Source organism: Zalophus californianus, chromosome 11, assembly GCF_009762305.2.
Source record: "Zalophus californianus isolate mZalCal1 chromosome 11, mZalCal1.pri.v2, whole genome shotgun sequence".
NCBI classification, from domain to species: Eukaryota; Metazoa; Chordata; class Mammalia; order Carnivora; family Otariidae; genus Zalophus; species Zalophus californianus.
Genome location: NC_045605.1, coordinates 54828214 through 54842389, shown reverse-complemented (window position 1 = coordinate 54842389; position 14176 = coordinate 54828214). Strand labels below are relative to the sequence as shown.

At 41.0% G+C, this 14176-nt stretch overlaps 1 protein-coding gene across 5 annotated transcripts in view; it reads right to left on the bottom strand.

Annotated features, from left to right (window-relative positions):
* PAK1 (p21 (RAC1) activated kinase 1) overlaps positions 1-14176 on the bottom strand; it is a 150066-nt gene that overhangs the window by 89509 nt on the left and 46381 nt on the right. For 2 of the 5 annotated variants that reach the window (XM_027580606.2, XM_027580608.2), the window contains exon 1: positions 400-596. The exons of 2 other annotated variants lie outside the window; for them this stretch is intronic. The gene's annotated coding sequence lies outside the window, so the exon portion shown is untranslated. Of the gene's footprint in view, positions 1-399; positions 598-14176 lie in introns of those variants that run through there. One more of the 5 variants, XM_027580610.2, reaches the window with a different exon arrangement.

Sequence of the window (14176 nt, the reverse complement as noted above, 5' to 3'; positions counted from 1 at the left end):
ACGGGTCACTTATAATATAATGCCCCTCCCCAGCACCAAGAGAAAACCCCCAACGGTCCCAGCAGGCCGGCAGCTAAGCCAAGACAGAGGAAAACATCACCCTAACCCCCAAGCAAAAGGATGTTAGCAAACGAGAACGGCTCCTGAGACACAGCAGTTCCCCCCAAAACCAGCTTCTCCTTCACAACCTTCCCTAGCCAGAGCTCTGATTCCAGGTGCTGGCCTAGCCGTAGGCCGGCTCATCTGAGGGTTCAGCCCCTTCTCTCACTTAAGGTCTCTTTAAGGAAAGACCCTAAATCTACCGGACAGCGCGGCACCACTCCCCGGAAGCCGGCGGAGACCCCTCCCCCTCCCCAGCAGCGCCCAACTGGGCGCGCCCCAGGGTGGGCCCAGTATTACCTGGTGGGGGGAGCTGGCCCCGGCATCTCTGGCGACTGTTTTTGTCGCAGAGCCGCACCTCTCCCGCCCAGCCAGCCGCACAACGCCCTGGCTCCACCCGCGCCGCTCTACTCAGCTGGGGCCGGGCTCCCAGCAGCTCAGCCGCCCCAGCTCCCGCTCCCGGTGCAGCACGCTCCCGCCCTCGCAGGGCGCAGCAAAGGCGCAGCTTCGGGGTTGGCGAAACAGAAGGGGCGGGGGAAGAAGGGAGGGAAGGAGGCGGGAGGAAACCGCGCTTCTCCTTTCCCCAAAGCTCTGAGGGCGGGGAGACTACTACCTTCGAACCGTCTCAGCTATTCTCCCCCACCTAGTCTCCAGCAGGAGGTAATTTCTCACTGGGGCCAGGCTTTCCAGGGCCTGTCAGAGTCCTCGGTGAGCCCCAGAGTCAAGGAAGAGAACCAGACACCCTCTGTGCCTTAGTTTCGGCAGCTGTCTGGACTCCAGGGCAACTCAGGTCAAACCCAGGATTTTATCAGTTTAACCTTCAGGTAAAAAGATGCACCCAGCCCTCCACCCCACCAACAAAGGGGTCTAACGTCCTAGGGAAAACTTTAGGTGGGCACTTATAGCTGCTTCTAAGCAAAGAAAGCCCAGCACCAGCTACCATTTTTTAAGTGCTATTGTGTCCCAGGTGTTTTACGAAACGTTATGTCTATCTCACCACAACCTTATGAAGTAGGCTCTCTACCAAATCACATGTCAAAACTGAGGTCCAGGAAGAATGTGGTTTCATACAATAAGTATTTCTTAAGCACATACTGTGAATCAGGCATTATAATGAGCCCAGAGCTGAACAACACATTACAGGACATTCACCAACCCTGGCCCAGACCCCCTTAAATCCCACTAGTGCCCCCTCAATAATTTAACAACAACAAAAAATCCCACCTTCACACATATCCAAATGCTCCCTAAGAAATAATATTGTCCCACCAACTTCCCCTCTACACCCTGCTCTTGAGACATATGGCAGGGGTCAGATTATGCAAGGTCTCTTCCAGGTCAGAGCTAGGAGTTTGGGTTTTAAGTTTTAACAATCGAAAGGCTTTGGAAGATTTTAAGCAGAATGACAAGATCTAATTTACATCTTTGCAAGATCACTAACTGCTGAATGGAGAATAAAGGGGAGAATGGTGGAAAACAAGAAAACAAGTTAGTAGATTCTTACAAACTCCAGGCAAGAGAAGATGGTAATGATTTAGACGAATATATTGGAAGATGAGCCAAAACAAAACAGGCATATTCTAAAGATACAGCTCAAAAGCAGCAGCAGAACTTGGTGAAAGACAGAATGTAATGGGTGAATGAGGGCAGTAACTTTCCTAAGACCACACAGCTGGAAAATGGCCAAGTTGTCCCAACTTTCATCGGACTCCTAAAGCTATGCTTTCTCTCTGCCATGTTAGTCATCTGCCATACCCCTGTCCCTGCTGCCAGCAAAGAGCAGGTAACCAGCATTATGCCTGATCAATGATTTAAGTGTGCTAGAGGGAAATTTTATGGTTTTTATCCATTTCTCCTGCCAGATGTCTCCATCTCCATTCAATGTGCCCAAATCATTTAACTGTAGAAGGATGTAAGGGAAGAACTCCAATGAGGACAGAAAGAACTCTTCTGTTAAGTATCTTTCATCTTTCCCAGACCCTGAGTACCCATGCTAGTCCAATTACAAGAAGTCCCAAATTTGGTGGAGGGGACAGGGAATTTCTTAAAGACATTCACATTATAGAGAGATTTGGTCAATAACACAGAGTGGGGGACCTGCTGCACTATTAGAACTCAGCTTCAAAGTAGTTTTAGGATGTTCTTTTGACCCCACACCCTTCTCTCAACTTATACAGAGTGGATGAAAGGCAGAAACAGTCCTCTGCCTTGGACATAGTTTTTCAAAGTAACCTTCAATAATCATAGCATCTGATCTTACCCAACCTTCCACCTCATCCAGCATCCCCCCCTCTTACAGATGGTTTTCCACATTCTGCTGAAATACATGTAGGAACAGAGAGCTCCCTTGGAAACAGACCATGCTTCCTAACATTCAGCCAGGTGCTTCTCTGTAAACTTCCAATTCTGCCTCCTGGAGCACTCAGAAAACATCCTTCAGGGCAAATATTAAAGGCTTTCGGGTACATGTTATGGTAATCTATCAAGCCCCTGCACTTTTTCTCTTCTCCAGGATAGATACTCCCAGTCTATTAATCACCTGGTCATTCAATAACTATTGAAGCACCTTGTATAACCCACCAGGGATGGACACATCAGTGAACAGGACCACACCTTCAAGGAGTTTACAGTTTTAGTATGATGGTTTTCAACTCTCCCTTTGTATCAAAATACCTGGGAAATGTTAAAAATATATACTGAAGTCCTAGCAGAGATTTTGACTCAGTTGGTCTGAAATGTGGCATAAGCAATATATCTTTATGGATGTAACTATAGCTATGTGGATATCCATCTACATAGAGGACTAACATTACCTGATTTCAAGACCTACTATAAAGCTACAGTGATCAAGGCAGTATGGCATTGGCAAAAAGATAGACAAAAAGATCATTGAAACAGAATAGAGAGTCTGAAATAGACCTACAAAAATACAGTCAACGGATCTCCAGCAAAAAGCAAAGTAAATTTAATGAAGAAAGAGTAGTCTTTTAAATAAACGGTGCTAGAATAACAAGACATGCAAAAAAAATTGGTCTGGACACAGACTTTTCACTTTACACAAAAATTAACTCAAGGTGTATCATAGACATAAATGTAAACTGAAAAACTATAAAATGTATATAAGATAACATAAGAGATCTAGATGACCTTAGTTTGGTTATGACTTTAGATACAACAGCAAAATCACGATCCATAAAAGAACAAGTTGGTAAATTGAACTTCATTAAAATGTAGAACTTCTGTTCTGCAAAAGATACTATTAAGAGAATGAAAAGACAAGTCATAGACTTGAGAAAATATTGGCAAAACACATATCTGATAAAGAACTTGTACCCAAACAACAGATGTTGGCAAGGAATGCAGAGAAAGGGGAACCCTCTTACACTGCTGGTGGGAATGCAAGCTGGTGCAGCCACTCTGGAAAACAGTATGGAGGTTCCTCAAAAAGTTAAAAATAGAACTACCCTATGACAGAAATTGTACTACTAGGTATTTACACAAAGGATACAAAAATACAGATTCAAAGGGATACATGCACCTTTATAGCAGCATTATCAACAATAGCCAAACTATGGAAAGAGCCCAAATGTCCATGGGTAAAGAATGGGTAAAGAAGACGTGGTTATGTGTGTGTATCTGCATATGTATATGTATACGTATACACACACACACACACACACACACATACATGATGGACTATTCCTCAGCCATCAAAAAGATCGAAATCTTGCCATTTGCAATGATGTGGATAAAGCCACAGTGTATTATGCTAAGCAAAATAAGTCAGAGAAAGAAAAATACCATATTTCATTCATTCATATGTGGAATTTAAGAAACAAAACAGATGAACATATGAGAAGGAAAAAAAGAGAGACAGGGAAGCAAACCATAAAAGACTCTTAACTATAGAGAACAACCTGAGGGTTGACAGAGGGAGGTGGGTAGGGGATGGGCTAAATGGGTGATGGGTATTAAGGAGGGCACTTGTTATGATGAGCACTGAGTGTTATTTGTAAGTGATGAATCACTAAATTCTACTTCTGAAACCAGTATTACACAATGTGTTAACTAACTAGAATTTAACTAAAAATTTGAAGCAAACAAAAAAGAACTTGTATCCAAAATGTACAAAAAACTCTTAAATCTCAACAGCAAGAAAACAAACAACCCAATCAAAAAATGGACAAAAGATCTGAACAGACAGCAAACCAAAAAAGATACGGAGAATATGAAGAGATAATCAATATCATATGTCATTAGGGATAATAATGAAGTACAACTACATACCTATTAGAATGGCTAAAATCCAAAACACTGATAACACCAAATGTGGGTGAGTATATGCAGCAGAATCCTCATTCACTGCTGATGGGAATGCAAAACGGTACAGCCACTTTGGGAGACAGTTTGGCAGTTTCTTATAAAGCTAAATATAGGTTTACCATATAATCCAGCAATTGCACTCCTAGGTATTTATTCAAGTGCATTGAAAATTTATGTCCACACAAAATCCTACCCACAAATAGTTATTGCAGCCTTATTTATAATTGCCAAAATATATAAGCAACGAAGATATCCTTCAATAGATGAATGGGTAAACAAACATCCATACAATGGTGTGCTATTCAGCAATAAAAAGAAATGAACTATCAAACCACAAAAGACACAGAAAAACCCTAAGTGGAAAAGTATCAAGTAAAGAGCTACTCTGAAAAGTATGATATTCTGGAAAATGCAAAACTATAGCAGCAGCAAAAATATCTGTGGTTGTAGAGTTCAGAAGTGGGGTGGAGTAAGGATAAAGAGGTGGAACATAGAGCATTTTAAGGCAGTGAAACTATTCTACATGATACTATATGGTGGATACATAACATTATGTATGTCAAAACCCACAGAACTGTACAACACAAAGAGTGAACCCTAATATAAACTATGGACTTCAGTTAGTAATAATGTGTCAATATTGGTTCATCAATTGTACCACACTAATGTAGGATGTTGATAATTGACAAAGTGCAAGGGGGAGTGGTAGAGAGAGAGTATATGGGAGCTCTTTGGACTTTCTGGTCAATTCTTCTCTAAGCCTAAAACTGCTCTAAAAATAAAATGTATTAAAATAAAAAAAGTATCAAGCAAAATAAAGGACATACAAGATAAAGTTCATTTTATTTTTTACTAGATTCATTAGACATAATATTATTCCATCAAATTGCTATAAAAGTTTCTAAACACTCTCAATTTTTATGCTTACTTCATTGTTGATTGAGAACAGTTCAGACTCCACTTTGAGTAGTGGTGATCTAGGGCACCTTCCACTAAACATAGTTCTGTTTGCCATGACCCTCTTACTACCTGGTACCCTATGGGGAACATGACACTCTAAGTGCAGTCTGTCTCCTTCAGAACATAGTTAACTATCATCTCCTCTAACTCTACTTACTTCCAGTAATTTAGTCTGAAGTTGCATTAGTTTTTAGCCACTGCAATGTCTTTGGCTGACATTGAGCTTAGGCAGCCAAAACCACCATTTTTGTAAGAATAGCATCATGCTAGTTCTCCTCCAGCCTGCCCATATGTTACCATTTCTTTGAGACTTAAAATGTAGAACTCTTCTGTCATCCTCCTTAAATTGCATCTTGTTGGCTTCAACCCATCTTTGCAAGCTCTCTTGCTTGCTCTCTCTCTGCCATCTAGCATTGTACTTTTCCCTTCCAGTCTTTATCACCTGCAAATCCAATAAATATGCTATCTCTTCAAACATTTATCAAACATCTACCATGTACCCTCGCCCACATTAGGCCTCAGGGATTAAAGACAACCTAGAAATGGTCTATGTCTCCACTAATCACCACTAACAATGGAGGCTAGCATATATAAAACTAAAAAGTCCCACACTAGAAAAATGAATAAACAAAATAAATAAGGTAGAAGAAACAATAAAACATTAACATACAATATAAGGCAGGACCGCTAGCATCTTCAGCAGGAAAGATCAAATTCAGGTATGTTCTATTCTAGATTTCAGTTCTCCCAAAACCAGATGCTGGTTTGGTTATAAAAGGCTGACTAGCTGTCTCACTCCTAGAGAGCCTCTTTCAATGGTGGGTGCTACTACAGGAAGCCTGGCTAAGCTTGGCTGCCTCCCTCCCTTCTAAAACACAAGACTCATGAAAATGAGGCATACTGGTGAGAAGCCAGCATTCTATTTGTTACTAAGGGCTAATAATCAAGGAAGCTTTATTACCGAGGGCTAATAATCAAACTTATAATCAAGGAAGAAACTATTTGCTAAAGAAATGAAAAAGCAGAACCAAATGAGGGAGAAGTTACTTCAGAGAAAAAACTGTATATTCAAAGAAAGAAATTAAATCTTAGAGATATCAAAAAACTTGCCTAAGTTTACACAAGTTAGCAGTTAACTTGTTTTAAGTGCAATTACTCCTTGCTGTTATATAGTCCTTTGGTTTACAAAGTAAATAATTCACAAGTTATCCTTCTGAGCCATGGACCTTGACCAGTAATGTTTTATCTGTGTAGTCACCTTAGGCTCGACCAGGCCCTTTTAGGTTACTCACCTGGCTTGTATAGGCATATGAGTTTGCAATCCCGGATAACACTATATAAAGGCTAATGATTGGTAATAATTAGCAAATTTTGTTTAGACACTATAGGTTTCAACCTAATGGCTTATGTCTAGTGATTATAGTGCCCATAGGATTTGAAAAAGTTTCTTTTTATTTGATTATTTTGCAACTGCAAATAATTCTTAAGAACAATACATTTACTGTATGAGAATTAAATCTTCCCATATCACCAGTTAAACGTAAGAGGAAGTCAGTCAACAATGATGACTTTGCTTATAAAGTAGTCATCTAACATACCATTCTTTCTTGTAATCAGATGGCAGGGCCAGTTGCCTATAAACGACTATGAAATGAGGTGAAGTATAAAATAAATAAATAATAATAGCTTACAAAAATACTTCAAGAAAAGAAATAAGCAATGGCGGGATGGATATGGAAAAAGGGGCAAAACTATCAGCAGCAATTCAAAGCAAGTAAATCAAAATGTACTTGAAGTTCAAACAAGGCCAAAAAAAGTACAGAGAAGGGAGACAGTAATTACATTTGTAGAGATGGGGGAAGTTTTGTAGAGGAGACAGTATTTGGTCTGGGAATTAAAGAAGCAGAATTTTTATACATAGAGGTATTGAAGATGGGGGATAAGGGCAGAGAATTCCCTTAAGGGAACCGGAAAAGCAAAGACTCAAAAGAGGAAAAAGTATGCACTCTGTTTAGCAAAGAGTAAATAGTCTAGTCATTCAAGGAAACAGCAAATAATCTCATCATTCATTCATTATTTACTAAATATGTTCTACATGCCAGACACAGTGCTAGCATTGAGGGATGCAAACATGAGGAAACTTACTTCTTACTTTCAAGAAGCAAAGCATCTAAAGGAGGAGGAGGAGGAGGAGGTGGAGGAAGAGGTGGAGGAGGAGGAAGAGGAGGAGGATGAAGAGGAGGAGGAAGAGGTGGAGGAGATGGAGGTGAAGGAGGAAGAGGTGGAGGATGAAGAGGAGGAGGAAGAGGTGGAGGAGGTGGAGGTGGAGGAGGAAGAGGTGGAGGAGGAAGAGGAGGAGGTGGAGGTGGAGGAGGTGGAGGTGGAGGAGGAAGAGGAGGAGGAAGAGGAGAAGCAGCAGCAGCAGCAACACATTTTTAAATATAACAGAAAACAAAGCTGTGTCACTGACAGATTTAACAAGTCCAAATTTGTTCCTTCTTCAGTTGCCCCCGTCAGTAAATAGCAATTCAACTCTTTCAGTTACTTAGCCAAAAATGTGATTCATCTTTGACTCTACTTTTTCTATTACCTCTACACCGAATCCAACACAAAGCACAACACACTGATGACCCAATTCAATGAGGAAATGACCGCCATTACTTCTGATCATCAGATGCTAAAATGGGTAGCACTGCCACTTCCGACAGGGCAAACCTCAGTGCAAGAGCCACTAGCATCAATACCACTTCTGTGCCAGAGACTCACACTTGCAGGCTGATGCGACTGCCTCTGCCACCAAAGGCAGAAAGTCAGCTCCCCATTACTTTCTCTCTCATGTCATTAAGTCCTAAATCCAAGTGTGGTGTTGGTGAAAGCTAGGTCACTGACAGTGTTCCAGAAGCAGGGCAGTATGAAAAACAACTGTTTAAGATACATTTTTATCTGCTTTAGGGGATAGCATCTTTGCCCCCAGAAAGACTCATAAATTGGAGAATACAAAATGCTGTACAGTAAAACAAATGATACCTATTTATTTCAGTTATCTGTTGCTTCTACATTTTCTTCCCATATATAAATTATTTTTCTTTTTTTTTTAAGATTTATTTATTTATTTGACAGAGAGTGGAACAGGGAACACAAGCAGGGGGAGCGGGAGAGGGAGAAGCAGGTTCCCCATCGAGCAGGGAGCCCGATGTGGGCCTTGATCCCAGGACCCTGGGACCATGACCTGAGCCGAAGGCAGACGCTTAACCCAGTCGCCCCTATAAATTATTTTTTTAAAAACACAGCCTATCACCACCAATCATGAGGGAAATGCAAATCAAAATCACAATGACATATCACCTCACAGCTGTTAGAATGACTGTTATCAGAAAGACAAAAAATAACAAGTGTTGCTGTGGATGTGGTGAAAAGGGGACCCTTGTGTACTGCTGGCGGGCATGGAAAGTAGTATAGCCACTACGGAAAACAGTATGAATGTTCTTCAAAAAACTGAAAATAGAACTACTATATGGTCCAGCAATTCCACTTCTGGTATTTATACAAAGAAAGTAAAAACATTCATTTGAAAAGATATATGTCCCCCCGCCAACATGTTCAGTGAAGCATTATTTACAATAGTCAAGATATGGAAACAACCTAAGTGTCCACTGAAAGATGAATGGATAAAGAAAATGTGATGCAATACATACAACAGAATACTATTCAGCCATAAAAAAAGAATGAGGGGCGCCTGGGTGGCTCACTCGTTAAGCGTCTGCCTTCGGCTGAGGTCATGATCCCAGGGTCCTGGGATCGAGCCCCGCATCGGGCTCCCTGCTCTGCAGGAAGCCTGCTTCTCCCTCTCCCACTCCCCCTGCTTGTGTTCCCTCTCTCGCTGTGTCTCTCTCTGTCAAATAAATAAATAAAATCTTAAAAATAAATAAATAAATATTTAAAAAGAATGAAATCTTGCCATTTGCAACATTATACCCTAAGTTTTAAAAAATGGTGGAGGAAAAATATAAATAAAAAAAATACTCCAGCCTTATATATTGTCACCAATCCTAACAAACAAAATACTCTTACCATCTCCCCCAGAAAAGGACCAACATCCCAGCATTGAATTCTGAGGAATTTATCTCTTATTTGTTGAGTGCTTTAAGTACCAAGTACTACTCTAAGCCTCCTTGCCTTTGTTCATGCTGCCACCTCTGACTGGAACAGCCTTATCTCTCATTATCCCCCTTTGTTTCCTGGCAAACTTTTAATCTTCAGGTGTTATTTCTAATTTGCCATCTCTGCTATGGTCCTGCCCAAAGGCTTGAGTAAGTCCTCCTCCTTTAGGATCTTAGAGCACCTCATGAAAATTTACCGCAGGTGTCTTTTATCTCCAGCCAGAAGTCCCTTTGGTTAGAGAATGTTTCATTCATTTCTATTTCCTCAGTACCCAGTTGAAGCCTCCCACATAGACAGTTCTTAATAATTATATCTACTGAATCAAAAGAAATCTAAAAAATAAAAACATACATATCTTTTGGCCCAGGCACACAACTGCTGTCTTACTCTGATTCCATTTATACCCCAAGATACATGGTTGTTAAATATAGCTCTTAAATATTTAAAACCACAGCAACACAAGTGGCTTTTTTAAAAAAATTATTATAAATAAATTCTTTAAAAACCCAAAAGCAGTTTGAAGGTCCATTGTGTTAACAAAGCAGAAGACATTTTAACAGGCATATTCCCATTTTAAGAACTCATAGACTCAGGGCGCCTGGCTGGCTCAGTTGGTTGGGCGACTGCCTTCAGCTCGGGTCATGATCCTGGAGTCCCGGGATCGAGTCCCGCATCGGGCTCCCTGCTCAGCAAGGAGTCTGCTTCTCCCTCTGACCCTCCCCGCTCTCATGTGCTCTCTCTCCATCTCTCACTAAAAGAAAAGAAAAAAAAAAAAAAGAACTCATAGACTCAAAACACTTTAGACACAGCTTTTTTTTTAATGAGCTCTCAATCTTTCTTGCCACTAAAATCTTTCTTCTTACATTAATTAAGCTTAGATTCCAGCTGTGGTGCTCCACTAGGTCAGTAAGGTATTAGAAAAAAAGCACCTCCTGTAAGATATGGCCGTCTCTAACATTTATGCAGTTCATTATAATCAACAAAGCCCCGTCATACCCATTGTCCAATTTAATTCTTACATAAAATCCTGTGAGATTTCTCCTCCCTCACAAGCAAAGCCCAGTCCCAAGCCATCTCTCCTGGACCACTAGCACTAACAGTGCCACTCTCACCACCCACCACACACACGCATTTGCTATGGCTCTCATCATCATACAGATGATCTATTCTCCATAGTGAAGTGTGAGCAGCTTGAGGGAAGCAGCCAGGCCTAGCACAGTGTACAGCATAGTAAATGCTCGAGAACTACTCAATAAACAACCAAAGTGAGTTAGGCAGAATAGTTAGCATATTTGTTTTAAAACAGAAACTGGGATGATTTTCCCAAATTCTCCTAGCGAAGACTATCATCAGGGTATTCTTGACTTTCAGTTCAGGACAATTTTTACCACAATACCCTCCCCCAGGACCGGTCAGTGTACAAAGGGAGTCCTTCCTGAACTAAGACTGAAATCCTGATCCTTGGACAAGCCATTTTTCTGAGCATCAGTTTCCTCAGTTTTCAAGTGAGAACAATCATACTGTCTTTCCCTCTCTGAACATACTGTGAAAATTACATAAGATGATGTCAAAATGGCTTGAGATGTGTGAAATGATATACTAAGCCAGAGACAATACTTAGGGTGATGACTCCCACTGTTAGCAACAAAGTCAAAATCAGAGTCTGCCCTAGAAGAACCACATTTATCCTAACAGCTCTAAAAAAACGGCTTTATCATCCTCATTTTACATATGACAATAATGAGACACAGAGAACTTACAATTGCCAAAGACTGCAAACCTAGTAGATATTACAGCTGGAATTAGAAGTCAGTTCTGTCACAACCTAAAGAGCTTCCCATGATGCTTCCCCAACATTATAGAACTAAAGCCTTATTCTCCTTTAATTTCAGTTACCACTAGGCAGATGGAACAGTGCTAATCTAGAGTTAAGAGCATTCCATTCTCTCTCAGGCCAAAACAAACTAAGAGTCAGCCTTGTGGGTAAGTACAAGTACCTTGAAGGTAAGCTTGACTGCAATTCCTGTGGTGTCCTGCCTCGGTAGGATGAGCTAAAAATTGAATATGTATGTTAGAAAATATTTCAAGCTCAATTTTGAAATTATTTTAACTAGACTAAAAATCTGACAGGAAAGGCAAAAGTGAACAATTTTTTTATCATTCATTGTTATGATTATAAAACATGACAAGGAGCCTAGGCTTTGAAATGAGTTCATACTTAGAAAAGCCTGGACAAAGGCCTAGAGGAGGGAATAAGTAGAACAAAAGAGGACCAGGGTGCCTGGGTGGCTCAGTCGGTTAAGTGTCTGCCTTCAGCTCAGGTCATGATCCCGGAGTCCCAGGGACTGAGCCCTGAGTCAGGCTCCCTGCTCAGTGGGGAGTCTGCTTCTCCCTCTGCCCCTCTCCCTGCTCCTGTTCACTCTCTCTCTCAAATAAATAAATAAAATCCTAAAAAAAAAAAAAAAAGAACAAGAGAGAACCAAGATGTGATGATAGCTAGAGTAAGTGGGCTTGACAGTGAGACCTATGAAAATACAGTCCGCTATCCTTTTCCTCCTCCCTAGCCACCTGCATATCCCGCAAGGAACCTAACCTGTGATGCTTCTTTTCTCCCTTCCAGCACATGAACAATACAGATTAGTAAGTCATTCAGAAAGTTTAAAACCTTCCTTTGCTGACACTTGAGACTAAATGCCTCTCCAAAGACAGATTTAATAGTAGACAGGCTGTCAGAAGACACATGTTGTCATTACACTGTCCTTCTTATAGTCTGGGGAAGGGTTTTTTTTTTTTTTTTTTGGTAGAATCATGTAGCAGCCATTACTTGCAGCCTCAAATACTCATATACCTGTAGCCATCAATTATTTTACTTGGGGTTAGAGTGTAGAGAAATTTTTGTAAAGGATATATTTGGAATTCACCAAAAAAAGGAGAGCAGTGTGAATATTTCATTTTCTCAGAAAGAACTCTGGCATAGAGCAGGCATCTGACCCAGCAGTACCACAGCCCAAATGCTTTCATGAACTCAGAGCCTCTTGGACCTCAACAGGGCCTGTAAAAAGACTTCGGATGAAAACAACAGACTCACAACTCAGAAGTCATTCCCTCAACAAGTTCTTATCAGCCTTCCCTGAGAGTCTACAAGATGCAATGCCATGTGTTGGGGCATGCAATGAACAGCCAATGAATCAGGGGCAACAGATAAGAGTTAATCATGAAAACAGGAAGAATGAAGTAAGTACTCCATAAGAAGTAGAAAAAAAGGGTTGATATTGACTATGGAGTTCAGAGAGACTTCACCAGGTGACCTTCTCCCTGTATGGATGCCCTCTCCACTGTACTGTACTCAGACTCTGACAACCCACACCAGACATACAAACACACCAAGGAATTTTACCATATAGCAAAGAAACAAGTTGGCTAAGCCAGGTAGATGAGAAGGCAAAGGCAAAAACTTGGAAGAGTACATGCATGGGGCACATCTAAGGAATGCCATTGACCATGGTTTGAGTGCAGGATGCACAGAGGAATTAATAAGAAACAAGGCAGGAAAGGCACATTTGGGTCAGATTCCAGAAGGTCTTGAATGCCAGTCTAAGGAACTTGAAATGCATTCTATAAGCAAGGGGAAATATTATAATTTTTTTAAGCAAAATAGTGGCATGGTTCGACCTATATTTTAGAAAGATCATTCTAGCAGAAGTGTGAAAGGTAAGGGAAGATTAGAAGTAGTAAGACTGTTAGGAAGCTACTATGTTATAAAAGCCCAGTTAAAAGATGATAAGGGCACTGCAACATCATGATCAGAGCCTAAGCAGGGTGAGCAGGGTCTACAGTGGGGAGAGGGGTCGGGGAGAAGCAGGCTGGTAAGGAGAATCAGAGCCCAAGCAAGGTGATAAGAGCATCCATGCATGGAGCGGGAAGATGGACTGGTGTGGAATATAAGAGTCTAAGTACAGTGAGGAGGGCATCCATATGAGAGCAAGGGAGCACGGTACAGCATGTCAGAACCCAAGCTGAAGAAGTGAAGAAGAAATCTCCATGACAGAGCAGCCTGGTCTAGGTTGTTGAACCCACACAGGATGAGGAGAGCATCCATACAGTGGGGAGAGCCTGTAATGGAGAGTTAGAATCTTAGTTCCTCACTATGTCTACTGAGAGGGCCTGGGAGCAGCACCAGCCCAATAGAAATAAGAATACTTAGCAGCCAGATTTTGGCTTCTAAATACCACTTAACACTAAAAGAAACCAAGGCTCCTTGGTGAAATGGATTCTTCCAGGGCTGGGGCAGAGAAAGCACAGGATGAGCCTAGAACATCTTCTTGGGCCAGAAAGAAAAGGAGTGGTCAAACAACAGCAGGGACATGTGAAAAGTATACAAAAGCCAACTTGAATGGGGCTCCTACTGGCCAAATCAGGGAGAACTAGAGAATCAAAATAAATAAAATAGCAATAGCATATTACCTAACTGAATAAAACAGGAAGCCATGAGTCCATGCAGACACAAATAAATATATAGAAAGTTTGGCACAGAAAAGGATATTTACACAGTTTCATAGTACCTCCCTACAAAATGTTTATTAATTATGAAGGATAAAAGAGTAACTTTCAGTAGAGAAGTCTAAAAGATACC